This window comes from Mixophyes fleayi, chromosome 9, assembly GCF_038048845.1.
Source record: "Mixophyes fleayi isolate aMixFle1 chromosome 9, aMixFle1.hap1, whole genome shotgun sequence".
In the NCBI taxonomy this organism is placed as follows: Eukaryota; Metazoa; Chordata; class Amphibia; order Anura; family Limnodynastidae; genus Mixophyes; species Mixophyes fleayi.
In genome coordinates, this window is record NC_134410.1 from 83,474,602 (window position 1) to 83,502,510 (window position 27,909).

At 45.7% G+C, this 27,909-nt stretch overlaps 1 long non-coding RNA gene across 1 annotated transcript in view; it reads right to left on the minus strand.

Moving 5' to 3' along the window:
• The window catches only part of LOC142101643 (uncharacterized), a 31,549-nt gene extending 16,582 nt beyond the window's left edge, over positions 1–14,967 (minus strand). Inside the window, exon 1 of the long non-coding RNA XR_012679091.1 lies at positions 14,910–14,967. This is a non-coding gene — a long non-coding RNA (uncharacterized LOC142101643). The remainder of the gene's footprint in view (positions 1–14,909) is intronic.
• Positions 14,968–27,909: the final 12,942 nt, after the last annotated feature.

A 27,909-nucleotide genomic window follows, 5' to 3' on the forward strand; every position in this document is an offset into this window, starting at 1 on the left:
CTACTCGGCGTTACAGATAAGCTTGTTTATATTCTACTTTTGTGAGTGCATTTTTTATAGTTTTAATAAATCGCTGTGTAATACACACTACACTATATTCTCCTCTTATTATTCCTCCCTATTACCGCCTATGGAAGTGACTATCAAAGGGGATGTCACTCACCGGGTCGCTGGTTCCTCTGGTTCAAGAGCTAGGTCTCTCTCTGCTCTGCCGGCGCCTGTGTTGCGCCGCGGCCATCCGCCATCTTGACCAGCGGTCTGCGCATGTGCAGACCTAAGGACTGATAAAACCTTGTCCCTCTCCTCATTGGAAGATTAATCACTTCTCACTATTTAAGACACCTGCTGCCCTACTATCTTTGCCTGTTCTTGGTCCTCATTCCTCTGAGGTAACCAAGGAGTTCATTGCTCCTGTTTGTGGTTCCTGCCTGCCGTGGAAGCTTTCCTGCGCACCAGTGGTAATACCTGTCAGCCGTGGATTGTTCCACACTACCTTGTATCTTACCTGCAATCTGGACAAGTCTCTACTCCACGCCAGTGGTAATACCTGTCAGCCGCAGATCGTTCCACGCTACCTTGTATCTCACCTGCAATCAGGACAAGTCTCTACTCCACGCCATTAGTAATGCCTGTCAGCCGCAGATCGTTCCACGCTACCTTGTATCTTACCTGCAATCTGGACAAGTCTCTACTCCACGTCAGTGGTAATACCTGTCAGCCGCAGATCGTTCCTCGCTATCTTGTATCCTACCTGCAATCTGGACAAGTCTCTACTCCACACCAGTGGTAGTACCTGTCAGCCACAGATCGTTCCACGCTACCTTGTATCTTACCTGCTACCTGGACAACTCTCAACTCTGCGCCAGTGGTAATACCTGTCAGCCGGAGATCGTTCCACGCTACCTTGTATCTTACCTGCAATCTGGACAAGTCTCTACTCCACGCCAGTGGTAATACCTGTCAGCCGCAGATCGTTCCAGGCTACCTTGTATCTTACCTGCAATCTGGACAAGTCTCTACTCCACGCCATTGGTAATGCCTGTCAGCCGCAGATCGTTCCACGCTACCATGTATCTTACCTGCAATCTGGACAAGTCTACTCCACGCCAGTGGTAATACCTGTCAGCAGCAGAACATTCCTCGCTACCTTGTATCCTACCTGCAATCTGGACAAGTCTCTACTCCACGACAGTGGTAGTACCTGTCAGCCGCAGATCGTTCCACGCTAGCTTGTATCTTACCTACAATCTGGACAAGTCTCTACTCCACGACAGTGGTAATACCTGTCAGCCGCAGACTACTCCGCTACCTTGTATTGCATTGGCAGCCTGAACAAGTCTTACACCACGTTAGTGATGTATCTATCAGCCACAGTTCATCCGCATACTATTTACCCTTGAACTTCTTATTCTCTGCTACTATTGGTCATTACATTCTATACTCGCTGTGTCAGTACAGCTCCTACTACCCAGAGACTTTCTACTCTCCTAGCGTTCCTCCTTCTACCCAGCTCAAGGAGATCCCTGCTCCCATCGTGTATAGCTGTATCCGTCAGTTTACCATACTCTCCAGAGGGCCGCGACCTGCACAGTTGAAGCCGCTAAAACCCATACTTCCTTGCCGGAGTTCTTGGAGAAGACCAGCCACTGTGTTAGACTCTGCGCCTCTGGTGAGTAGAAGTCTATTCTGGTAAATTCTGGGTCGAGACTCCTAGTGACCGTGACAGGGGAGTTTTGACTCAAGGAGGTGTTCTACTATATACCATTGCTGTGCTGATTAATGTTCTAAATCTGGTACGCATATTTTATATAACATCATGTTACGGCTCACGCCCCAGGTCATCAACTCCTAGAACCGCTTCAGAGGTCTTCGCCTATAGGAACCGATTTTCCCATAGAGCTGGATACGCTCACAGGTACTCTGATCACCCAGGTTTTGTACTCTATTAGTAGGAGCTGATAACCTGAGAACGTAGCACAGGTGTTCACACAGAGGTGGAGTGAAGATTTCGGCAAAGGTTTTGAGAGTTGCCGGCAATACAGTAGCGTCTAAGTCCAGGCCAGGGGTCAAACAGGTCACAGGCAATACGGCAGTGTCAGTATCCAAGCAATGGGTCAGGGTCACAGGCAAATAAGAGGCGTCAGAATTCAGGCAAGAGGTCAAGGGTCACAGGCAAAACAACAGTGTCAGTATCCAGGCAAGGGGTCAGCAACGATAATAGAAATAACAGGAGCAACAACAGAGCAGGAAAAGTATGCAGGGTAGCAGGGACTATAACTGGCATGGAGGCTTTGCCCCTTCCTGCCTTAAATACTAGTATGGACCAATGAAAACGTTTGGCCACAGGAGGGATAATTAGACACCTGAGGCTATTTCTTAATTTGCATACACTACCGGCTTTCCTGGATGCCGGGGCGCGGCGATACAGACTGAGAGCGTCCCAACCGTTGCCTTGGCAATGGCCGGGACAAACCAGAAGTGAGCCATTTTACTGAACCGATCCACGGTTACCCAGATGGTGTTGCACTTGGAAGATGGAGGTAAGTCGACAATGAAGTCCATGGACAAGTGGGTCCAAGGTCTGACTGGGACAGGTAAGGGCAACAATAGGCCAGTAGGGGATTTCCGAGGAATCTTGTTTTTGGAACAAAGATCGCAAGATAATATGTATTCTCTGACATCCGCAGGTATAGATGGCCACCAGACAACTCGGGATATGACTTCAATGGTCTTGGAAATGCCAGGATTTCCAGAAGTCTGGTTGTCATGACACTCTGAGAGAACAGCTTTCCTGAGGTGGATAGGTACAAAAAGTTTGTCTGCAGGAGTTTCAGGAGGTGCCTGTGCCTGGGTTTATCCCAGTTCTTGCGTGAAGGCAATCAGACAGAATTCAATTTTACTCCGCACCAAGCTGATAAACCCCTTATATATTAATTTATTTTTTATATAGCTTGATATCTAAGGGGAGGTGCTCCTGTACTCATATATCAATATTGTAACTGTCAAAAAAGAGAGAAAGAGAAAATGGTACTGACGGAGCACTCTTTTAACTTTAGTTAAAAGAGTGCTCCGTCAGTACCATTTTCTCTTCGTCTCTTTTTTGACAGTTACAATAGTGAAGGTAATCAGCACAGACGAGGCCGGGACAATAGGATACGGCTCTGAGACAGGAGTCTGGTAAGAGACAAAACTACGAGATAGGGCATCCGCCCTAAGGTTCCTCGAGCCAGGTCGGAAGGTGATAATGAAATGGAAACGGGAGAAGAAGAGGGACCACCGTGCTTGCCTGGGATTCAACCTTTTAGCTGATTCGATGTAAGACAAGTTCTTATGATCGGTGTATATTGTGATAACATGTCTTGCTCCTTCAAGCCAGTGGCGCCATTCTTCCAATGCCCACTTGACGGCCAGTAATTCTTGATTGCCCACGTCGTAATGTTCCTCAGTAGAAGAAAATCTTCGGGACAAGTAAGCACAGGGATGAAGGCGATGGTCCTCAAGGTCTTTTTGAGATAGCTCCTATTCCTACATCTGAAGCGTCGACTTCGACGATAAATGGAAGGTCTGGATAAGGATGTCTCAGAACAGGGGCAGACACGAAAGCACGTTTCAAGGCTTCGAAGGTAGATACTGCGACAGACAGACAGAATTTTGGATCAGCTCCCTTGCGAGTCAGAGCCGTGATGGGAGCAACAAGAATGGAAAATGAACTGCTAAATTTCCTGTAACAATTAGCAAATCCCAGGAATCGTTGGATGGCCTTAAGATTCGAGGGTTGCAACCAGTCGAGGATAGCCTGTACTTTCGTCGGGTCCATTGCGTAGCCTTCAGGGGAAATAATATATGCCAGAAAAGTGACTTTGGGGACTTCGAATTCACACTTTTCTAATTTGGCATACAGGTGATGGTGACGGAGTTTCATAAGTACTTGTCGTACATGTTCTCGATGTTGCTTTAATGAGTGCGAGTAAATCAGTATATAATCCAAATAGACCACTACAGAGGAGCCCAAGAATTCTCGAAGAACATCATTAATCAAATCTTGGAAGACAGCCGGAGTTTTGCTGAGGCCGTAGGGCATGACGAAGTATTCATAGTGGCCCGTTTGAGTATTAAAGGCCATTTTCCATTCGTCGCCACTCCGGATACGTATCAGATTGTATGTGCCACGCAAATCTATTTTAGAAAAGATTTTAGCTCCTTTAAGTTGATCAAAGATGACTGAGATAAGTGGCAAGGGATAAGTGTTTTTGATGGTTATTTTATTTAACCCCCTGTAGTCAATACAAGGCCTCAGTCCGTCATCCTTTTTGGCCACAAAGAAGATGCCTGCCATGGCAGGTGACTTGGAAGGCCTAATAAAGCCTTTCTGTAGGTTCTCCACTACAAATAATTCCATGGCTTGGGTCTCCGGAATAGATAATGCATACAATCTTCCCTTGGGCAATCTCGAACCAGGGATGATATCAATAGCACAATCGTACTCCTGGTGGGGAGGAAGAGTGTCTGCTTCCTTTTTCGAGAAAACATCATAGAATTCACGGTAAGAAAACGGTAGTTGCTCAGGCCGGTATGGGTAATCCTAATTGGCAAAGACAAACAAGAAGAAGAGCATTTACGAGCCCATTGAGTTATCTCACCCTTATTCCAGTTGATACAGGGATTATGGAGGGCAAGCCATGGATAGCCCAAGATCAGCGGTACCGAGGGACAATGAATCAGGTACAGAGAGATAGTCTCGGAATGAAGAGCACCCATCTTTAACTGCAGAGGAGGAGAACGATGATGAATCTCACCGTGGTTCAGGCGATTCCCATCCAGCCCGTATACAGCAATTAGGGAGTCAAGAGGAATGGCTGAGTAAACCAAGGACTGAGCGAAGGTCAAATCTAAAAAGTTTCCAGCAGCTCCACTGTCCACGAATGCAGGAACAGAAATAACTTGTCCACCATATGTGAGTTGGGCAGGTATTTGTAGGAAATTTTTTTGAGAGATGGCTTGTAGGCCTAAGTGTACTCCCTCTGTGTTCACTTGGCCTGGTCTTTTCCCGGTTTGACGGGGCATGTACAAGCAGATGGCCCTTCTCTCCACAGTATAAGCAGAGGCCCAAAGTACGTCTCCGGGTACATTCATCAGAAGACAGCCGATATGCTCCCAGTTGCATTGGTTCAACTTGCTCAATGGGGGAAGTTTGAGAAGGCACAGTAAAATACGGCGAAGGATTTTCCTTCTCAGCTTTCCTTTCTCTGTACCTTCGGTCGATCCAAATTGCTAGCTGCATGAGCTCCTCGAGAGATCCCGCAGTAGAATACTGTACAAGGGAATCTTTTATTTCTTCAGAGAGACACAACTGGAACTGGCTATGGAGAGATGGGTCATTCCATTCACAGTCCGAGGAACAGCACCTGAAGTTGGAGCAATATTCTTCAGCGGAACGTCTTCCTTGCATTAAAGATCGCAGCTGTGCTTCTGCAGAAGCCACTCGGTCCGGGTCGTCATAAATCAAACCTAGAGCTTTAAAGAATGCGCCCGCAGATTGTAACTGAGGACTGTTGGAATCCAAACTGAATGCCCAAGATTGGGGATCTCCTTCTAGTAGTGAGATAATTATCCCCATTCTTTGTTGTGGTGATCCAGACGAGAGTGGCCTTAATTTAAAATAAAGCTTGCAGCTTTCACGGAAGTTGCAGAAGAGTCTGCAATCTCCCGAAAAGCGATCTGTTAAATTCATTTTTGGTTCCACCACAGGAGGCTGAGCGGCTTGCGAAGCTCTTAACACCTGCTCTTGTGCAGCCTGCCGCTGAGACAGATCTTGGACCATTTGGAAAAAGGTCTGGATTTGTCCTGCCAACACTTGAGCCGGACTTGGTTCCATAGGACCGAATTTCAAGACAGTTCACTCACTCCTACTGTATATTTTGGGCCGGTTATAATGTTACGGCTCACGCCCCAGGTCATCAACTCATACCATTGCTGTGCTGATTAATGTTCTATATCTGGTACGCATATTTTATATTACATCATCTTACGGCTCACGCCCCAGGTCATCAACTCCTAGAACCGCTTCAGAGGTCTTCGCCTATAGGAACCGATTTTCCCATAGAGCTGGATGCGCTCACATGTACTCTGATCACCCAGGTTTTGTACTCTATTAGTAGGAGCTGATAACCTGAGAACATAGCACAGGTGTTCACACAGAGGTGGAGTGAAGATCTCGGCAAAGGTTTTGAGAGTTGCCGGCAATACAGTAGCGTCTAAGTCCAGGCCAGGGGTCAAACAGGTCACAGACAATACGGCAGTGTCAGTTTCCGAGCAATGGGTCAGGGTCACAGGCAAATAAGAGGCGTCAGAATCCAGGCAAGAGGTCAAGGGTCACAGGCAAAACAACAGTGTCAGTATCCAGGCAAGGGGTCAGCAACGATAATAGAAATAACAGGAGCAACAACAGAGCAGGAAAAGTATGCAGGGTAGCTTTGCCCCTTCCTGCCTTAAATACTAGTATGGACCAATGAAAACGTTTGGCCACAGGAGGGATAATTAGCCACTTGAGACTGTCCTGGATGCCGGGGCGCGGCGCTACAGACTGAGAGTGTCCCGACCGTTGCCTTGGCAATGGCCGGAACAAACCGGAAGTGACGTCCAGGTCGTCATGACGACGGCTGGGACGCTGGGGCAGAGAGTCGCGGGGGTGCCCGGAGCCGCCGGGGCTCGTGACACATCATTTGGGAATCTGGTTGAGAGGCTTTTTATTCCTTCCTAAGCATTATATTATGGACTTTTGGTCTCACTGATTGGTGATTCTATGTGGAAGGCATTGGGTCCTCTATCCTCACAAGGTGTACCAGGGACTATTTAGAAGTATGACACTATTATTGCCTGTTTCTGCATTATTCCTACATGTTTTTGGTGAGATCCAGAGGAACATCTTGACTAAAGCGAGGATCTACCATCTAATAAGGCCATTTGTCAAGTTATATCTGGTACGCATATACTCCACTATTTGGGTTTCATTATGCCGAATATATTACACTATGAGGCGCCTTGCTTTTGCTTTCTAGGATATATATATATATATATATATATATATATACACACACACACACACACACACACACACATATATATATATATATATATATATGTATATACACACACATATATACATATATATATATACACACATATACATATATTTATATAAATATATATATATATATATATATATATATATATATATTATGTATACACACTTGTGTGTGTGTGTATATATATATATATATATATATTTATATATGTATGTGTGCATATATATATATATATATATATATATATATAAAAACACATATATATATTTATATATATGTGTGTGTGTGTATATGTGCATACATACATATATATATATATATATATATATATATATATATATACACACACAAGTTAACCCGTGCATGATACTCATGCATTCTAGTCAAATCAAGCTACTTAAGGTGTTAAAAAGGTTCCCTTTTTTAACGTGGTTTTGTCCACATGTCACCACCTCATCATTTTTCTCCATCACCTCATCCTTCATCTTTATAGTATAAAGGGTTTATACCCTTTATACTATAAACTTCTGTTGTTGCCAATTTGTAGGGAAGCAATCTCTCCTAATACCAGAGAGTCTATTAGGAATTATAACACAGCCATACATTTGGCAATACTATTACATGAAGGGACATATCTGAGGATATATCGATAGCACTCAGGTTAAGAATTACCCTGCAATGCAATCTAGTAAGAACCATTTGGAATCTTCCAATATCGGTCACACACTTTGCAATATTAATGCATGAAGGGATACATTTGAGAGCTAATATATCGATAGTATTCTGGCAGATAATGGCCCCACAATGCAATCTAGCAACAATGGTATAATAGACTAGATTGATTTTACCTTCATAATAAAGGTGTATTATACTGTGGCATGTGTATTAATATAGGACATAGATTAAACTGTCCGGTTATTTACATCTAGACTGGGTATATATGTGAAGTAACCATCTATACTCATAGGTACTCCATTACATGTAATGCCTCTCTGATGGTGCACTAATCAAACACGGAACTGCTTGCTACTAATATAGTTTTCTATAATATATCTGGTATTCCCCCTTTTTTTCTACACATGATGAGAAATATATAAACATTATATGGAAGCGTTTTATATATAAATACACGCCCATATCTCAATCTGTGTGAGATTTATATCATCCCATGTTAGCCATAGAGTAAACTGCCTATGCTAAAAGGCTCTTTCTGGAGAGACACTGTATATTAGGTCTTAATGGTCCAATGAATTGTTACACCATAATCACATAATTAAAGGACCAGACCTAAATTACTACTAACAACTATAGTATAATACGAGTTTTTCATTTGATAATATTGACCGGCTCCCCTTTTTGGGTCATTTTTTAATTCTCTCTACACTTTATTTCAATTCTATTCACTTGTATATTTTAAAATCACCGATCCAGGTGGGATTTAGCTATTTGTCTATGTCGCAATTTTAAGTAACCATCAATAAAGTTGATTTTACATTGATATATTTCTTTCGGACAGGAGTGCCTCACATACTACTTTGTTCAGTTGATATCTATTATCACCTGTACTTGTTATTTGCTAGATAATTCTAGTTATGAGAGCACCCCCTCAGATTATGTATTATAATTAAACATATTTAATTGAGGTTTGTCCGGACCTTGGAGCCGATTGGCTCATCCCCTTTTTTTCATGGTTATCTCTTAGCACAGCAGATACACACACATGGTGAGCAGGGAGATCAAGATCCAGAGGAAGGGGGACTCAGGAAACGAGCAGGAAGGTTTGTAAGTGCGGTGCATAAAATAAGGCCATAGCAGTGACCTCAGACGCTGTCTACTGTTTAACACAAGGATGGGGGAGGAGGACTGCAATTCAGTAACTAGGATGAAGTTACTTCAGAATATCTTCCCTGTCTGGTTGCTGCAGAGCAAGCTATCATCTCCTTGCTGGTTCCTGGTGAGTCACGAGTGGGACTTGTTAGTTTTCTCACTACCACGGCTTAAAACACATTGTGGTCAGGGCCGGTGCTAGGGTCCACGGTGCCCTAAAATTTTTAAAAAATCGCCGCCCTCCTCCCTCCTCTCCTTACCTTGTCTCACCACCGTCTCCTCCTCTCCACTTACTGACACTAGTAAGTGGAGGGGAGGAGACGGAGCAGAGAGGCGGCGGTGGTGACAAAATAGCCTCTTCCCCCCTCCCCGTGCATCTGATGCTGTGCGGCGGCCGTGACAGGTATGGTCAGCGGTCGCCGCACAGTTTTAAAGTCTTTTAGAATTCTGTGGCGCCCTCCAGGCGCCCTCCAGAGCCCGGCGCCCTAGGCAAGTGCCTAACCTTGCCTAATGGGAGCGCCGGGCCTGATTGTGGTGTTTAAGTCAGGTTAATATATATATATATATATATTTATATACATACATACATATACCAGTGGCGCACGCAGGGGGGGTTTCTGGTGCTCCAGAAAACCCTCCCCTCCGTGAACCAACGGTACTGTACAGCTTGACAGCGCCGCGGCTGCAGTAGAATTCAGACTCACCGAAATGAGTCAGTTCTTTTGCTGGACGTTAATGATGTATAGACTGTTCATATTATGCAATAAAGTAGAAACTTCAGCGCTTAACTATCCAGTGATTTTTAGAAATTCTCTTTTGAAGTTGATAACATAAAGATGTATATCTATATAGATTGTTATACTCTCCTCTAGAGGTGGATATAAATTTGAACTGACAGATGTTGATAACTAAAAGTTGAACAATGGTAAATATTTTTAAAAATTTCTTATCCTATGAATATCTACATAACAATTAATTGAACACTGGGGAACTTCTTGTTTCCACAGATAAAGGATAAACAAATCACTTATTTAAAAAACTTCCTAAGTCAAAATCCAGATTCAGACCATTTGGTGCTAATGATCCCAAGTCATAGATCCATTTGGCTTCTTCTCTGGAGATTTTGGCTACAAAATCCCCGCCCCTCCAGTTTTGTTTCAACTTTTTAAGAATCTTAGGGCTGTCACGTCACTGTTGTGGTATTGCAGAAAATGTGCAGACACGTTATGATTTTCCACTTTATTTTTTATGTTTCTGCAGTGTTCTGCAAGTCTCAGTTTTAAGCTTCTTGTAGTTCTGCCCACATACTGCTTATTACAGGGACACTGTAGGAGATAAATAACGCCCACAGTGTCACATGTAATTTTTTCTTTGATGCAGAATTTTTTCTGATTATGATTAGATGTAAATTCAACTGTGGGTTTAGTCGTGCAGATGTTGCTACACACCTTATCCTTTAGAAAGTATCGTCTCGGCAGGAATGTTTAGCTGTGGAACTTTTAAGAGCAGGGTCATTTCAAATTTCAGCTATGACATATCAAAAAATTGATATGGTATCTCCTATTCTTGTTCACAGTTACCTCCCCTTCATAACAATCTGCCATCATTTGTATATACAACAATATAAATATATATATATATATATATATATATACATACACATATACATACACATATACATACACACACACCTCCTCCTGCTGTCATCCCCTCCCCCTCTCCTCCTCTCGCTGTCATCCACTCCCTCTCCTCCTCTCGCTGTCATCCGCTCCCCCTCTCCTCCTCTCGCTGTCATCCACTCCCTCTCCTCCTCTCGCTGTCATCCGCTCCCCCTCTCCTCCTCTCGCTGTCATCCTCCCCCTCTCCTCCTCTCGCTGTCATCCACTCCCTCTCCTCCTCTCGCTGTCATCCACTCCCCCTCTCCTCCTCTCGCTGTCATCCACTCCCCCCTCCTCCTCTCGCTGTCATCCGCTCCCCCTCTCCTCCCGCTGTCACCCTCTCCCCGTCCTCCTGCTGTCATCCGCTCCCCCTCCTCCCGCTGTCATCCGCTCCCCTTCTCCTCCTCCTCCTGTCATCCGCTTCCCCTCTCTTCCTCCTCCCGCTGTCATCCGCTCCTTCTCTTAGCCGGAGCTGCAGTGTCAGTGAGCAGTAAGAGCAGCTGAAGCATAAGCTAAGGGAACTGCCTTTTCTTCTGAGGAGCGGCCTGACTCATCAGAGAAGGAGTTCTGTCTATGGACCATTACCAGAGACTGAGGAGATGGCCACTGCAATGGCCAACAATGGCCCGGTAAGTGACATCTATTTGCATCAAGGCACACATGGGTGCACTCTCCAAATGCCTGGCAACTGCAGTCTGACTGTACCTGGTTTAGGTACACTAAAAACAACATGCCTGTGCACTCAGCTCATGTACACTAGAAGCAACATATCTGTGCACTCAGCTCATGTACACTAGAAGCAACATGCCTGTGCACTCAGCTCATGTACACTAGAAGCAACATGCCTGTGCACTCAGCTCATGTACACTAGAAGCAACATGCCTGTGCACTCAGCTCATGTACACTAGAAGCAACATGCCTGTGCACTCAGCTCATGTACACTAGAAGCAACATATCTGTGTACTCAGCTCATGTACACTAGAAGCAACATATCTGTGCACTCAGCTCATGTACACTAGAAGCAACATGCCTGTGCACTCAGCTCATGTAAACTAGAAGCAACATGCCTGTGCACTCAGCTCGTGTACACTAGAAGCAACATGCCTGTGCACTCAGCTCGTGTACATTAGAAGCAACATGCCTGTGCACTCAGCTCATGTACACTAGAAGCAACATGCCTGTGTACTCAGCTCATGTACACTAGAAGCAACATGCCTGTGCACTCAGCTCATGTACACTAGAAGCAGCATGCCAGTGCACTCAGCTCATGTACACTAGAAACAACATGCCTGTGCACTCAGCTCATGTACACTAGAAGCAACATGCCTGTGCACTCAGCTCATGTACACTAGAAGCAACATATCTGTGCACTTAGCTAATGTACACTAGAAGCAACATGCCTGTGCACTCAGCTCATGTACACTAGAAGCAACATATCTGTGCACTCAGCTCATGTACACTAGAAGCAACATATCTGTGCACTCAGCTCATGTACACTAGAAGCAACATGCCTGTGCACTCAGCTCATGTACACTAGAAGCAGCATGCCTGTGCACTCAGCTCATGTACACTAGAAGCAACATGCCTGTGCATTCAGCTCATGTACACTAGAAGCAGCATGCCTGTGCACTCAGCTCATGTACACTAGGGTCAACATCTCAGTGCACCGGGTTTATTCACACGAGGCTCAACATGTCAGGGCACCCGGTTGGTTTACATTAGGGGCAGCACCCCAGTGCACCCAGTTCCCTTACTAGGGCCACTGCACCCAGTTCTTTTACAGTACAAGCAACTTGCCAGGGCTCATATTTCATTTACACTATAAACAGCATTCACATGCACCCATTTCTTGCAATTGCCCCCAGTTTATTTATACTATGAGCGACATGCGAGATTACGTACATGCTAGTGTACTCATCATCATCAATTTATATAGCGCCAACATATTCCTTAGCGCTTTACAATTGAGGGCAAACATAGTAAACTAATAAACAAACTGGGTAAAACGGACAAAGAGGTGAGAAGGCCTTGTTCGCAAGCTTACAATCCATGGGACAATGGGAGTTTGATACATGAGGTTAAGTCTACATTTTGCATTTCGGCCCAGCCAGACTGCAAAGGTAAAAGTGACTCATAAGCTAAATGATCCTGTCACACAACAATGCACACAGTGAGCACCATGCCATTGCTCCCAGTGGTTTACACAAGAAACATAATACACCGCTATGTCCAATTCACTTACAAAAACATGTCACTGCAATGTACTTACTTTAGCATTGTGCCAGTGTAGTTCATTTCTTTACCATACAAATTGGCACTGCTCACTGTTCATCTACATTAGTGAAATGCAGTGTGCCATTCATTTATATTAGCAATAATCCAGGGTATCAGTTCACTGGCACAAGCGATGTGCACAATTCATCACATACACTAGCAGTATGACACTACAACCAATTTAGTTTAACTAGCGATGTGCAATCATGCCCAGTTCCCTTATAGTAGCAGCGTGCCACTCTGCCAAATTCACTTACACTGACATTGTGTCTCCAGGACAAATCCATTACCCACAGGTGCCAGTGTTTCCAACCCATTACTCTTCAACCATACCTTGCTGCAGAATCTGTATAAATTTGTCATTCCTCCCTCCAATATTGTGGCTGCTCCTAAAATATACCTGTAATACATGCCTCCTCACCAAATATGGTTCCTGTGACTGATAGATTCCTGCAGAGAATATCTCTATGTATTTGGATTACACTATTGTGCAGTTTGCTAAAATAGTTCCCAATAAAGTTTTGTTGGCTTTATTTATCCTTAAAAGTTAGCTTATGGCTTGTAAAAGAATGTAATGGCAGACATTGCTCATGGAAAACCAAACTAAGCAGAGGCTTATGCACCAATTTAATGTAATTTAACTCTATTGTTATTTTGCAGTTCTACTTTTTTATGAAGTTGCTTTACTGTCTCTTTCTAAGACACCCAGGCCCTAAACTACGATAAAGGTAAACTAAGAAAATGTAATAGTACTGTATGTGTGTATTCCAGTAAACACACAAATCTGCGAATTAGCAGATCCACCATTTTGTGAATGACAGCAATCTCACTACATGATAGTGCTGAATCTGCAGCTAACCGCATGATGTGATGGCAAACCATGTCTGTACACGTCCATTAAGGCTTCTGCCTTAATCGTCGTAATTTCATTGCTTTTTGGAGTTTGAGTGAAAGTTTCAATAGTTTTTTTATGTTTTAGATGGTGTGTAAGTGTACAAACCTTGGAGAATGGAGAATGGGACCGAGCATGCGCGATTTATGTAAGCTTGTGACTCTGTGCACTTTAGGTTTATACTGGTTTTTATGTATATTAACCTATTTTTTTAATTCTACATTATCCAGTAGAACATGCTGCTTTTATATATATTCATGTTGTTGTTTGAGTTTTACCATGGTGACATATCAGTAGCAAACATGGCTGCTCAAGCTTGAGTATACATACGTTGCCCTTATTAAATATGGCCACTGCTAGGAAAGAGTACCGCACCAACATAGAGTATAATGGGTGAATATCATAAACACTTTTAGCACAGCAAAATTTCCTGATCTCGTAGCTCTATTATCCGTTCAATGCAGTGAGAAATTATCTCTCCACTTACACTGACAAGCATCTGAATGGAGAATGGGACCGAGCATGCGCGATATTCGATAACGATACAGCGCATGCGCAAAATGGCGGCGCACAGTATATCTGATTCGGATTCATCGGTATACACTTCTTATTCTTTTGATTCTCCTGATGAGGTTCCTAGACAGAACGAAACGCATTGAGGCTTGCTAACTGCTAATCCTGTATTACAGATAAGCATATGTTTATTTTATACATTGAGAGTGAAGCTGATTACCTGCAAAACCTTTATTATCTCCTTTCCTCTGATGATTGAGACACAAAGTTTATATAAGTGATGAACATGTGCAGCAATTATCTACAGATAAGCGCATATTTATGTATTTCTGGTACGCATATATATATTAGCACGTCGGGTGATCCTCGGTGACTTTCTCTATAGCACACTTTCAGCTGGGAATGTATATGTATGTATGTCTAACTGTACAAGCTGTATTCGTGATACACCAGAAGGCGCCGTTCTCCTTCTTTAATTTTTTTCTCATATATATATATATATATATATATATATATATACATTGTAACAAAGGTAGGCATTTATCTGACAAGATGCAGAGAAAGCATACAAGCAAAATAAAACATTGGCGCAGTTATGCACCTAGATTGAGGTTAAACCAGGTAAAGACTAATGTATAGTTTAAAGCTTGGTTAACTTACATGATTTGAAAGCTCCTTCCTCTCAGCAAACAGACAGGATGTGTCTGTTAGTGCAAACAGAGCTAGTGATGGGGGTTTCCTCTTAAAGAGAAGGTGGGTGTGTCACCTCCCCATCAAGCTAAGGCTGGGGGAGGAGTATCATGTATAAAAGCTTGATTGTGTCATTTGTTCACGGAGACCAACGTGGGGAAGCTGGCTGGTCTTGAGAGAGCTGGTCTATGTCTAGCTAGCGTTTAGGGTCTCCATAATACTGTGAAATGCATACGGTGTCAAATACATTTTAACCATCCCGACAATAAAGCTGCATAAAAAGAAGAAGTTGTTCGCGTGTGCTTCAGCAGTATCGGGCTCTTGCCAAAAGTGGTGTCAGGAGTGGGATGCTCCGGGAAGCAAGTTTCCGCTACACAACCCCCGCAGACGTCAACATGGAGGAAGTACTGAGAACCCTTGTGAATGTGGCCGCTGCGCAGCAAGCTCAGATGCTACAAGTCGCCGAGGCACAGGTGGAAAACACAAGGCTCTTAAGGGAAGAGTTAAGCCAGGTGAGGCATGACAGAAATGAACCACCTGGTCCGGTTCTGCAGAAAATGTCACCAGCTGATGACGTAGAAGCATATCTGGTGTCCTTTGAGAGACTTGCAAAAAGGGCAAAATGGCCTCCTAAAGATTGGGCTGAGAGGCTGGCGCCATATCTGACTGCTGAAGCTCAGCGAGCTTATACGGATTTAGATGAGGAACGGGCCTCTGATTATTTGTGCCTAAAGTCTGAGATATTGGCTCGCATTGGAGTCTCTGGGCCAGGCCGAGCCCAGCGCTATCACCAATGGCGCTATGATAAAGAAAAACCGGTCAGAGCGCAAGTGGCTGAGCTTTCTAAAATTTTAAAGAAATGGCTGCAGCCTGAGGAGATTTCGCCTTCTCGGATTATTGAAGTTCTGGCGATAGATCACTGCATCCAGGGGCTGAACCGCGATTTGCAAAGGTGGGTTCTGCAATCAGACCCACAAACTTATGAAGAGCTTGCCACCTGTCACGAGCCACGGCGGTACGCCACATCCTGGCATGAACTTACAGCCAGGCGTGTGTTTTAGTTTCTGTGCTCTGTTATTATCCTTGTGGCATAGATGTAGAAGGGTGTAGGGACAGCCTCCAACACCAGGGGGAGCTCTCATATGATTTAAACTGGTTCACTTATATTTTTATACATGCTTCCTGGTTATGTTATTACCTATGCTAGTTCTAGCTAGTAATTAATTAGCTGCCTCCTGAGGCTGATTGTCAGCCCTATCCTCCTCTGTCCTGAATGGCTCTTAGTACTAATTAAGGCAGTGAGATCAGAGCCTCACTGTCGGTTATAGCTTCTGTTTCCAGTCTGCTGACCTGCTCTGCTCCTTGCTCCTGCCCTTTGAATATTCTGTTGGATTGCCCGTGTATGACCCCTTGCCTGGATTTGGACCCTGCCTGTGTTTCTTGTGACTCCGACCTCTGGTGTGTTAACCGACCTTCCTGTTTGCTTGTGACCCTTGACCTTGGCTTGTCTATTGGATTCGTTGTCTGCTGCCAACCCTCGACCCTTGCCTGGACTTCGCCCCGCTTTCCTGGGTTCTCCCCAGCTGGTACGCACTTCACGACCCTCTGTCAGTCTGTGGCCCAGTCTGTCCCCACCACTAGGGGCTCCAGTGAACACCTGACTGGCAGAGTAGATTCCGGGTTGTGCTGCATCGGCTAGAGGGGTTCCTAACATTATAACCGGCTGTGAAGATTGTTATATTGCCATGGACAACAGCGACTCAAATCTTTCTGCAGCCCAGGTCCTGGCTAACCAGATCCAGGCGATTTCGCAAGTAGTACTGGGCCTATCCCAGCGCTTGGCAGCTCAAGAAGAGGCTTCCAGAAACCTGCAGCCTTAGCAAGCCTCTGCTGGCGTCATACCAGAGCCAAAAATGAACTTGCCTGACCGGTTCTCAGGAAGCAGGTCTGCCTTCCGCAACTTTAAGGAGAGTTTCAGGTTATACTTCCGTCTGAGACAACGCTCCTCCGGTTCCGAACAGCAAAGAGTAGGGATTGTTATCTCTCTACTCCAGGGCGACCCTCAGTCTTGGACCTTCTCCTTTCCACCAACCAGTCCAGCCTTACAGACCGTGGATGCCTTCTTCCAGGCCCTGGGGTTGCTATATGATGACCCAGACAGGGTGGCCTCAGCTGAGTCTCATCTCCGGGCACTAAGGCAAGGACGACTTACCGCTGAGGAATATTGTGCGGAATTCCGGCGATGGTCCACCGATAGTGCCTGGAATGATCCGGCACTGCGGAGTCAATTCCGGCTGGGTCTCACCGAGCAAATTAAGGACTCCTTGGTTCAGTATCCGGTACCCGTCTCTCTGGAAGATTTGATGCAGCTCGTCATTAAAATTGACCGTCGAGTTAGAGAGAGGAAAGCTGAACGGGAGTCGTCCATACCTGTTGGCTCACCACCTAGTTCTAGTGCTACATTGCCGGATTCCCCTGAACCCATGCAGCTGGGTGCTTACCGCCTGCCTCCGGAGGAACGCTCCAGAAGACGCTCACTAGGTCTTTGTCTATATTGTGGCCAACCTGGCCACCTCGTACGCTTCTGTCCCAGCAAGTCGGGAAACGCCAAAGCCTAAGCGCTGGCGAAGAGGTGCGCTTAGGCCTACAAATTATCTCTTCAGAAAACTCTTTGTTGGTTCCTGGACGTCTAGCCTTTCGTCAAAAATTCGCAGATGTGACAGCTTTCCTCGATAGTGGTGCAGCAGGTAATTTTCTGGATATTCACTTGGCTCGGACACTTGACATTCTGGATATCAAGTTAGGTTTAAGCATTACCACCTGTGGTTTGGATGGTAGCCTCTTGCCTGGGGGTAGAATTTTTGCGAAGACTCTAATGGTTCGGTTTTCTGTAGGAGCCCTCCATGCGGAGGAACTCTCCTTCTACCTAATTACCTGTCCCTCTGCTCCATTGATTCTGGGGTATCCTTGGCTTCGCAGCCATAATCCCCTTATTGATTGGAAAAGAGGGGAGATCATCCGTTGGAGCCCAGAATGTTCCGCTGCTTGCCTGTCTCTACCTCTTAGAGTACTCCAGCCTAGTCCTGAGTTACTACCTGCACCCTATCAGGAGTTCAGTGATGTATTCTGCAAGAAGAAAGCCGACTCACTTCCGCCACATCGGGATTATGATTGTGCATTAGATCTGGTACCAGGATTCAAGTTGCCCAAGGGGCGCCTCTATTCTCTATCTATCCCTGAGACCCAGGCCATGGAGCAGTATGTGGAGGAAAACCTGCAAAAAGGATTTATTCATCCTTGTAAGTCCCCCTTAGGAGCTGGTTGCTTCTTCGTATCTAAGAAAGATGGCAGCCTTAGGCCTTGCATTGATTTTCGTGGTCTGAATAACATCACTGTTAAGAACACGTACCCTCTGCCTTTGATCTCCGTCTTGTTCGATCAGCTTAAGGCAGCCACCATCTTCTCAAAGATTGACCTCAGAGGTGCTTACAATCTCATCCGAATCAGAAAAGGGGACGAGTGGAAAACAGCCTTCAACACACAGTCAGGACACTACGAATATCTTGTTATGCTATTCTGTTTATGCAATGCTCCGGCAGTCTTCCAAGACTTAATCAACAATGTGTTGCGGGAATTCCTTGGAAAATCAGTGGTCGTCTATCTGGATGACATCCTAATTTACTCACAATCCTTGTCTCAGCACCGTCAGCATGTTCGTGAGGTCCTACTGAAGTTACGTAAACATCATCTCTACGCTAAACGAGAGAAATGTGAGTTTGAGGTGTCCACTGTGGCCTTTCTGGGGTATATCATCTCTTCATCAGGATTCGATATGGATCCCGCTACAGTTCAAGCAATACAAGATAGGGTCCTCCCTACTAACCTGAAGGCGGTCCAAAGATTCCTTGGCTTCGCTAATTATTATCGGAGATTCATAGCATTATTTTCCTCCTTGGTGGCTCCTATCACTGCTCTCACCCGAAAAGGAGTTTTTCAGCCCTCAAGGCTGCATTTATGTCAGCACCAGTTCTTAGACACCCAGATCTGGAACTCCCATTCATTGTAGAGGTAGACACATCAGATGTTGGTGAAGGGGCTCAGACTAAAAAATTGCATCCCTGTGCTTACCTGTCTAGAAGGTTTTCACCCGCAGAGAATAATTACGACGTTGGAAACCGTGAATTATTGGCTATCAAGTAGGCCTTAGAAGAATGGCGGCACTGTTTAGAAGGAGCCACACATGTAATTACGATCTTCACTGATCATAAAAATCTCTAGTATATCCAGACCGCGAAAACCTTAAATCCCAGGCAGGCCCGCTGGCCTTTGTTTTTCACCAGGTTTAATTTCGTCATTACCTTTCGTCCTGGTTCAAGGAACACCAAAGCTGATACATTATCCAGCAGTTTCATGGCGTGTCATCCTCGGTCTCCTGATCCACAGTCCATTGTTCCCTCAACTTACGTTCATATCGCCTTAACACAGGACTTGGAGCTACTCTTCGCCGGTTCCAAAGAATTGCTCCAGCTCAGACACCCGCTAATAAATTATTCGTACCTGTTCATCTCCGAAAGTCTGTTCTCATGGAAGGCCATGATAACCGCTCGGCAGGTCACCCAGGAATCCAAAGGACCATTGAAGTTTTGTCTCGCTGGGTTTGGTGGCCTACTTTATCTTCGGATGTAGAGAACTATGTCCGTGCTTGCCCAGAATGTGCTAGAAACAAATCTTCTAGGATTCGTCCTTCTGGTCTATTGATGCTCTCCTACGGTCTTCCGGTCATAACACTATTTGTGTAGTTGTTGACCGTTTCAGCAAAATGGCCCACTTTGTTCCATTACCCAAATTGCCGGATGCAAAACTCTTGGCCACATTGTTCATTTCACATATCTTCCGTCTCCACGGCCTCCCGGATAACATTGTTTCAGATCGAGGGTCCCAGTTCATTGCGCAGTTTTGGAGGGTATTTTGCAATTCACTTGGAATCAAAGTCAGCCTGTCGTCTGCTTATCACTCTCAGTCGAATGGTCAGATGGAGAGAACTAACCGAACTCTTAAGCAATTTTTACGCATTTATGTATCGAAGTTTCATGACAACTGGTCTTCTCTTTTGCCTTGGGCGGAATTTGCATATAACAACTCTTGCCATTCTGCAACTGGTACATCCCCTTTCTTATGTAACTACGGGTTGCATCCAAAGGCGAATTCTCTCTCCTCTGACCATGTTACCGGGACTTTTGCCTTTACATTTCAGCTAAAGTCCATCTGGAAAAAAGTACACTCTGCTCTACGTCAAGCCTCTTGCAGGTCCAAAGTCCTCGCTGATCGTCACCGTGGTCCTTGTCTATTAAAAGTGGGTGATCGAGTCTGGCCCTCCACTCAAAACATCAGGTTGAAGCAACCCTGTAAGAAACTAGGACCTCGGTTTATCGTACCGTTCTCTATCGTGGAAAAAATCAATCCGGTGTCGTTCAGACTCCAACTTTCACCATCTTTAAAGATTCCTAGTACCTTTCACTGTTCCCTCCTGAAAAAGGCGGTTCCTCTCAGCAAGTTCTATCCTCACTCTGCAAATAGACCTCGGCCTCTGCTTGTGAAAGGTGACCATGAGTTCATCATGGAGAGAATCCTGGATTCAAGAAAACTGCAGGGTCAGGTCCACTTCTTAGTGCACTGGAAGGGTTACGGCCCAGAAGAGCGAACTTGGATACCACAGAAGCGTCTCCATGCTGAGAGACTCAAGAAGGAATTCTTTAAGAAATTTCCCACGAAGCCTGGATGTCGGGGTTCCTTGACCCCTTCTCAAGGGGGGGTACTGTCATGAGCCGCGGCGGTACACCGCATCCTGGCATGAACTAGTAGCCAGGCGTGTGTTTTAGTTTCTGTGCTCTGCTATTATTCTTGTGGCATAGATGTAGGAGGGTGTAGGGACAGCCTCCAACACCAGGGGGAGCTTTCATATGATTTAAACCGGTTCACTTATATTTTTATACATGCTTCCTGGTTATGTTATTATCTATGCTAGTTCTAGCTAGTAATTAATTAGCTGCCTCCTGAGGCTGATTGTCAGCTCTATGGTCCTGTGTCCTGAGAGGCTCTTAGTACTAATTAAGGCAGTGAGATCAGAGCCTCACTGCCGGTTATAGCTTCTGTTTCCAGTCTGCTGACCTGCTCTGCTCCTTCCCTTTGAATATTCTGTTGGATTGCCCGTGTATGACCCATTGCCTGGATTTGGACCCTGCCTGTGTTTCTTGTGACTCCGACCTCTGGCGTGTTTACCGACCTTCCTGTTTGCTCGTGACCCTTAACCTTGGCTTGTCTATTGGATTTGTTGTCTGCTGCAGGTCCTCGACCCTTGCCTGGACTTCATCCTGCTTTCCTGGGTTCTCCCCAGCCGGTACGCACTGCACTACCCTCTGTCAGTCTGCGGCCCAGTTTGTCCCCACCACTAGGGGCTCCAGTGAACACCTGACTGGCAGAGTAGATTCCGGGTTGTAATGTATCGGCTAGAGGGGTTCCTAACACCACTGTGGTAGAATGGTTTTGTGTGCTGCAACAAATGACTAAAGAACCTGCATTCGTGCCAAAGCCACTGCCACGCCAAAAGCCAGGTTTGACAATCCTTGCTACAGGGCCCAATGGCAAAACTGCTACGGACAGAGGGCCAGGTGCAAAGCTGTCTAATCTGAAGTGTTTTGAATGTGGTGAGCCAGGCCACTTTAAGGCAGAGTGTCCTAAACTACAGGAACCCGTGGATTGTTCCGTGGCACATATTGGGCCTGCTTTTCAAAGCTGTTTTACCATGAGTCCCACATCAGGAAGTCCTTGTTTGTTCCGGGTGACTGTGCTAATCAACCAAAACCTTGTTCTGGCCTACGTTGACTCGGGGAGTGAACTTTCATTGGTTTCCAGCTCTGCCTTACCCGAAACCATAACTTCTCGGCAGGGCCGGATTAACGGAATGGAGGCCCCTGGGCTAAGGGGGCCCCCATTGCCCCATGAGGCCCCCCATTAGCAGACTGGCCCCCATGTTAGCCGACTGCCCCCCCAAGCGCTTGCCTTCTCCTGTCACTGCAGTTCTCCTTCCGCGGCGCGCTGTAAGCTGCTTACTGAGGAGATCTTGTGACGCTCTCGCGAGATCTCCTCAGTAAGGAGATTACTGAGCGCCGGAAAAGGGGGACTGCAGTGACAGAGCTCAGCATTGATCGGGCCGGGGGCGCCCCCGCCCCTGTCCCGATTGATAATTCTGCTGAGCTCTGTCAAGGGCCCCCTGGATGCCCGAGGCCCCTGGGCTGTAGCCCAGTTAGACCTCGGGTTAATCCGGCCCTGCTTCTTTGCGTACATGGCACAACAGAGGAGTATGAAATAACAATACTACCAGTCACACTCAAAGACAAAACCGTTATATTGGTAGCTGCCATAGTACCTAAACTCCCATATCCACTTATTTTGGGGCAAGACTTCCCACTGTTTAATGAGGTCCTTGGTGAGCGGATCCGGCCGGACATGCCGGCAACTGATGCAATGGTCGGAAGCCCGGTCTTAAAGGAACCGCCTACAAATCCACAACATCTGGACATCTTTGGGAACCGCCAAACCGGAATGCCATCCTGGGAGTCACAGCAGGAGTTCCACAAAAGCATCCACCTGCGGGGAAACATGGACAGTCCAAACTAGCATTGGTCGGTGATGTCGCAGATGAGCCCACCCCGCCTGTCAGTGAGGATACAGACTGGTCCGCAATACCAATTTTGTTTCCTCTGCAGGACTTTGCTTGGGACCAACTTAATGATGCAACTTTGGAACATGCCTTTAAAAGTGTGACTGAGGTAAATGGGGTAGAGAAAGCCGCCCAGCCTGCAGAAGGTATACCATATTTTATTGTCAAAAACAATTTTCTGTTTAGAGTTGCTATGGTACAGGGGGAAAAGTAGAACAATTAATGGTTCCTCAGGTCCATGTACCCCTAGTGTTAAAAGCAGCGCACACACACATGTCTGTGGGGGACACCTAGGGGAGGATAAAACACGGGAACAAGTTCTGCTTAGGTTTTACTGGCCCGGGGTACACATGGCAGTGAAAAAGTATTGCTGGTCCTGTCCCATTTGTCAGAGAACCTGTCCCAAACCTCTCATTCCAAAACCAATAGTACAAGTTCCTTTTGAGCGGATAGCCATGGACCTTGTGGGGCCACTGGAAAAATCCGCACGTGGGCACCAATATATACTAGTGGTGCTTGACTATGCAACCAGGTATCCAGAGGCAATTCCCCTACGAAACATAAAGTCCAGCACCATAGCTAAAGAACTTGTATTGATGTTTACACGCTTGGGAATACCAAAAGAAATTCTCACAGATCAGGGTACTCTATTCATATCTAAACTGATGAAGGACATGTGGCAGTTGCTAGAGGCTACAGCGCTTCATACCTCTGTGTACCATCCACAAACAGATGGCTTGGTGGAACGCTTTAACCGCACATTAAAGCACATGCTCAGGAAAGCAGTGGCTCAAGAGAAAAACGATTGGGACTCTCTTATTCCCTATTTGATGTTTGCCATCCGTGAGGTACCTTAAGCTTCAACAGGGTTTAGTCCCTTTGAGTTATTGTTTGAGAGACAGCCCAGGGGTATCTTGGATATTTTAAAAGAAGGGTGCGAGCGGCAAGGTCCCAGGGAGCCAAATCTGGTACAATTTGTGTCCCAAATGTATGAGAGGCTAGGAAAGATAGGGCCCATTGTGCAGCAACATGTAAAAGAGGCTCAGGAACGACAAGAAAAGTTATGATAAAAGTGCTGTAGTTCGATCTTTTAAGCCTGGGGACATGGTCCTAGTCCTGGTTCCTACCCAGGAAAGCAAACTTTTCGCCCATTGGCAGGGGCCATATGAAGTTCTAGAGGCTGTCGGTCCTGTAAATTACAGAGTCCACCAGTTAGGTAAGAGAAGGGAGGAGCAAATATATCATGTTAACCTCTTTAAACCTTGGCATGATGAGGAAACCTCTCCTCAGGTAGTGAGTACTGCCATTGAAAAGTCTGAAGTGCCCATAGAGCCAGCATTGTCTGTTAAGCAGAGACAACAGACTGAAGAAATGATTCGTCGGAACAGAGATGTCTTCTCTTCCCTCCCTGGGCACACTACCTTAATCAAACACGACATTGTCACTCCGCCAGGAGTCATTGTAAAGCAGAAGCCGTATCGTATTCCAGAAGCCAGACGGGTGGACGTGAGAAAGGAGATCGAGAAGATGCTCCAGTTAGACGTAATTGAGTACACTAGTGAGTGGAATAGTCAAGTGACAAGATGCAGAGAAAGCATACAAGCAGAATAAAACATTGGCGCAGTTATGCACCTAGTTTGAGGTTAAACCAGGTAAAGACTTATGTATAGTTTAAAGTTTGGTTAACTTACATGATTTGAAAGCTCCTTCCTCTCAGCAAACAGACAGGGTGTATCTGTTAGTGCAAACAGAGCTAGTGATGGGCGTTTCCTCTTAAAGAGAAGGTGAGTGTGTCACCTGTCCATCAAGCTAAGGCTGGGGGAGGAGTATCATGTATAAAAGCTTGATTGTGTCATTTGTTCACGGAGACCAACACTGGGGAAGCTGGCTGGTCTTGAGAGAGCTGGTCTATGTCTAGCTAGCGTTTAGGGTCTCCATAACTGCTGTGAAAGTTATATGGTGTCAAATACATTTTAACCATCCTGACAAAGCTGCATAAAAAGAAGAAGTTGTTCGCGCGTGTGCTTCAGCAGTAGCGGGCTCTTGCCACAATATATATATATATATAAATATATATATATATATATATATATATATATATACACACACTGTATATGTACTGTATATATGTACAGCATTCACAGGAATCCGACACAGGAATGCTGAACCATTTAACTGTTTATTAGCAGATGTCAGGATGGTCAACAGTTCCAACACTGGTTCGGCAATCATATCCAGTAACAGTACACAAAATCCCCACCACCTACGTCTGGCTAGACATAACTTCCCTGTCTGCAAGCCGGCCACTTACTGGCATCAGTGGTCCCACCCACACATACAGTGTCTTTATCTTCCATCCCAGCACTACAACAAATCACAGCAAAGTAAACCGATTACACCCATGTGGAACACCTGGGTGTGTATGTGGTAAAAGAGGACCCTAGGGAAAACTTTACCCTGTCTGTAGCCTGCTCTTGCAAACTAACTGTGTTCCTACCTGTTCCCAATAGGGGAACTGTGGCAAATATCCCTATTTGCCACATACCCCTCTGACTAATACAATGGGGCTATTTCAGTTGCTATTGGATTCAATGACATCAAGGTCATACATTTTTTTAATCTCCTGGTTCACCGCTACACGTCTAGCTTCAGTAATGCGGAATGATTTTACTCTCACCACCACCCCTGGAGTTGTACCTATGTCGTGTTCTATGAGCGTGGTGCGGCCTGGCACCTCTGAAAACACGCCAAGGTTCCTCTGAACATTTCCTCATTCTGTCGTCTTCGCCCTGGAGACAGATCGTTACTTTGTTTTCCTGCACAACTGCGTTTACCAATGTGGCTTGTGGCTCCTCCCTATCATGCCAAGGTTTTAGCAAGTTGACATGATATGTCTGAATAGATTTTCTCCTGCCTTCCTGCCTCACTTTATAATTAACAGGTCCCACAGCCTCAATCACCTCATATGGTCATATGGCCCCTGCCAATGGGTGAAGAGCTTACTCTCTTGTGTGAGTACTAGGACCAGAACTTTGTCACCTGGTTGGAAAGCCCTAACTACAGCTGACTTATCGTAGTTTCTTTTCTTGGCTTGCCTGTGCCTCATGAATATCTTGTTGTACCAAAGGGGTGATCTTCCCCAACCTGTCATACAACTGGGACACAAACTGGATCACATTGGGTTCATTTGGACTCTGTTTCTCCCAGTCCTCCTTGAGAACATCTAAAATGCCCCTTGGCTGCCTGCCATACAATTTGAATGGGCTGAACCCGGTAGATGCTTGAGGCACCTCCCTCACTGCGAACATTAAATAGGGTAATAGCACATCCCAGTCCCATTTTTCCTGCACCACTGCCTGCCTCACCATATGTTTGAATGTCCTATTAAAACACACCACTAACCTGTCAGTCTGCGGTTGATATAGTCATGTGTGTAACGTTTCTACTTTTAACAACCGGCATAGCTCTTCTATTAGACGGGACATAAAGGGAGTACCCTGATCAGTCAAGATTTCTTTGGGGATACCCAACCTGGTAAAATACAGAAGGAGTTCTTTTGCTATTGTACTGGACTTTATATTATGCAAATGTATAGCCTCAAGATACCTGGTGGCACAGTCCACTATGACGAATACATACTGATGGCCGCAGACCGACTTCTCTAATGGGCCTACCAAATCCAAATCACTATGCTCAAACGGGGTCTGCACCACAGGGATGGGAACTAGCGGGGCCTGATAGTCTGGCTTCGGACATGTACTCTGACATACTGGACACATCTGTCAAAACCTTTTTATTGCCTTGTATACTCCTGGCCAATAGAACCTGAGTAATATCTGCTCCCATGTTTTATCTTCCCCCACGTGCCCCCCACGCAAGTGCCTGAGGTCTCGCCAATGAACGATGCCAGGGTCTGGTTCCACGTTGGTACTTGTGCAACTCTTCTTTGTCTATGCTACCACCTCTTTGGAGGTTTATTTTCTGAATTGTCTGGTTCAGGTTTCGTAGTAGATCTTGACACTTACCATTTTCTGTTCCCTCAAGCTCCTCCATCAAGGCTGGACTTTCGGCCGGTGCTTCAATTGCCAACGTGAACAGCGGAAAGTATCTGCCCAGAATTAAAGGGTATGGCAGTTTTTGGGCAACAGCCGCTGCCACTTTTACTGTCTGTCCATTCACAGTAATAGGCAAAAGAGTCCTGTCATATTCCTCGGCAGTCCCATGGACATAAAGTACCTTCCCTTTGGGCAGTTTATGAGTCAGTTTATCTGGTAATATGGAGCTTGAAACCAAGGACAGTTCACTACCCGAATCTACCAGAGCCAGCACCAGATTGTGATTCACAAACACAGTCACGTGGAACAAGCAGGACTTCCTGGTAACCGGACTCATTTTACAGCAGCTCGGATAGCTTGGTTGTTTGTGCGCTAGTGAACAATCCATAGACTCTACTAATGTTGGGCACTGAGTCCTCAAATGTCCAGACTCTTTGCACTTGAAGCAGATTGGACTTAATGCAGGTTTGGCTGCCTTTTTATCAAGCAATCTCTCCTCTCCAACATCCGGTCCACTGTTCCATATGCCAGATTTTGACCTAGGCACAAACTTTGGAGCGGGCAACGGAGGTTTGAACATATGCTGCAAAGAGCTGTATCCCTACAGCAGCCAATTCCTCATATGACTGAGGATCCGCCTGCAGTGCCCACCTTTGGAGCCCTCTGTCCATACCCCGGATACAATGGTCAATGGCCAGAATTTCGATCATTCTGCCCGCAGTGTTCTTTTCTGGCTGTAACCACTTCTTTAGTGTTCTACCAAGTTCAGCAAGCTGAGCCTGAACCGGTAAACCTTTGGAGAGCCTCCAGTCATGATATCGTTGGGCCTCCCCTGCTCTGATGACTCCAACCCTCGCTAAGATGGCGGTTTACAGCCGCTGATAATTACCATCCTGGTACTCATCTAGGTCTATATAGGTTCACTGTGCTTCTTCTGAAAGATAGGGAGCCAGGTATTCGGACCAAGACCCAGGTGTCCACTTGGCTTGGGTGGCGGCAGGCTCAAAGGCTATTAGATATGCCTCCACGTCATCATTAGAAGTTAATTTCTGTAGCGTGGCGGTAGCTGGAGCCTCTCTATCCTGTCTCCCCTGAGTGATCTCCTCACGGTGAAGTCGGGTATTTTCCTCCTGCACTGCAGCCACATTCAATAGGGTTCTTAAAATGTCTTCGATTCCCACAGGAGCTTGTCCTG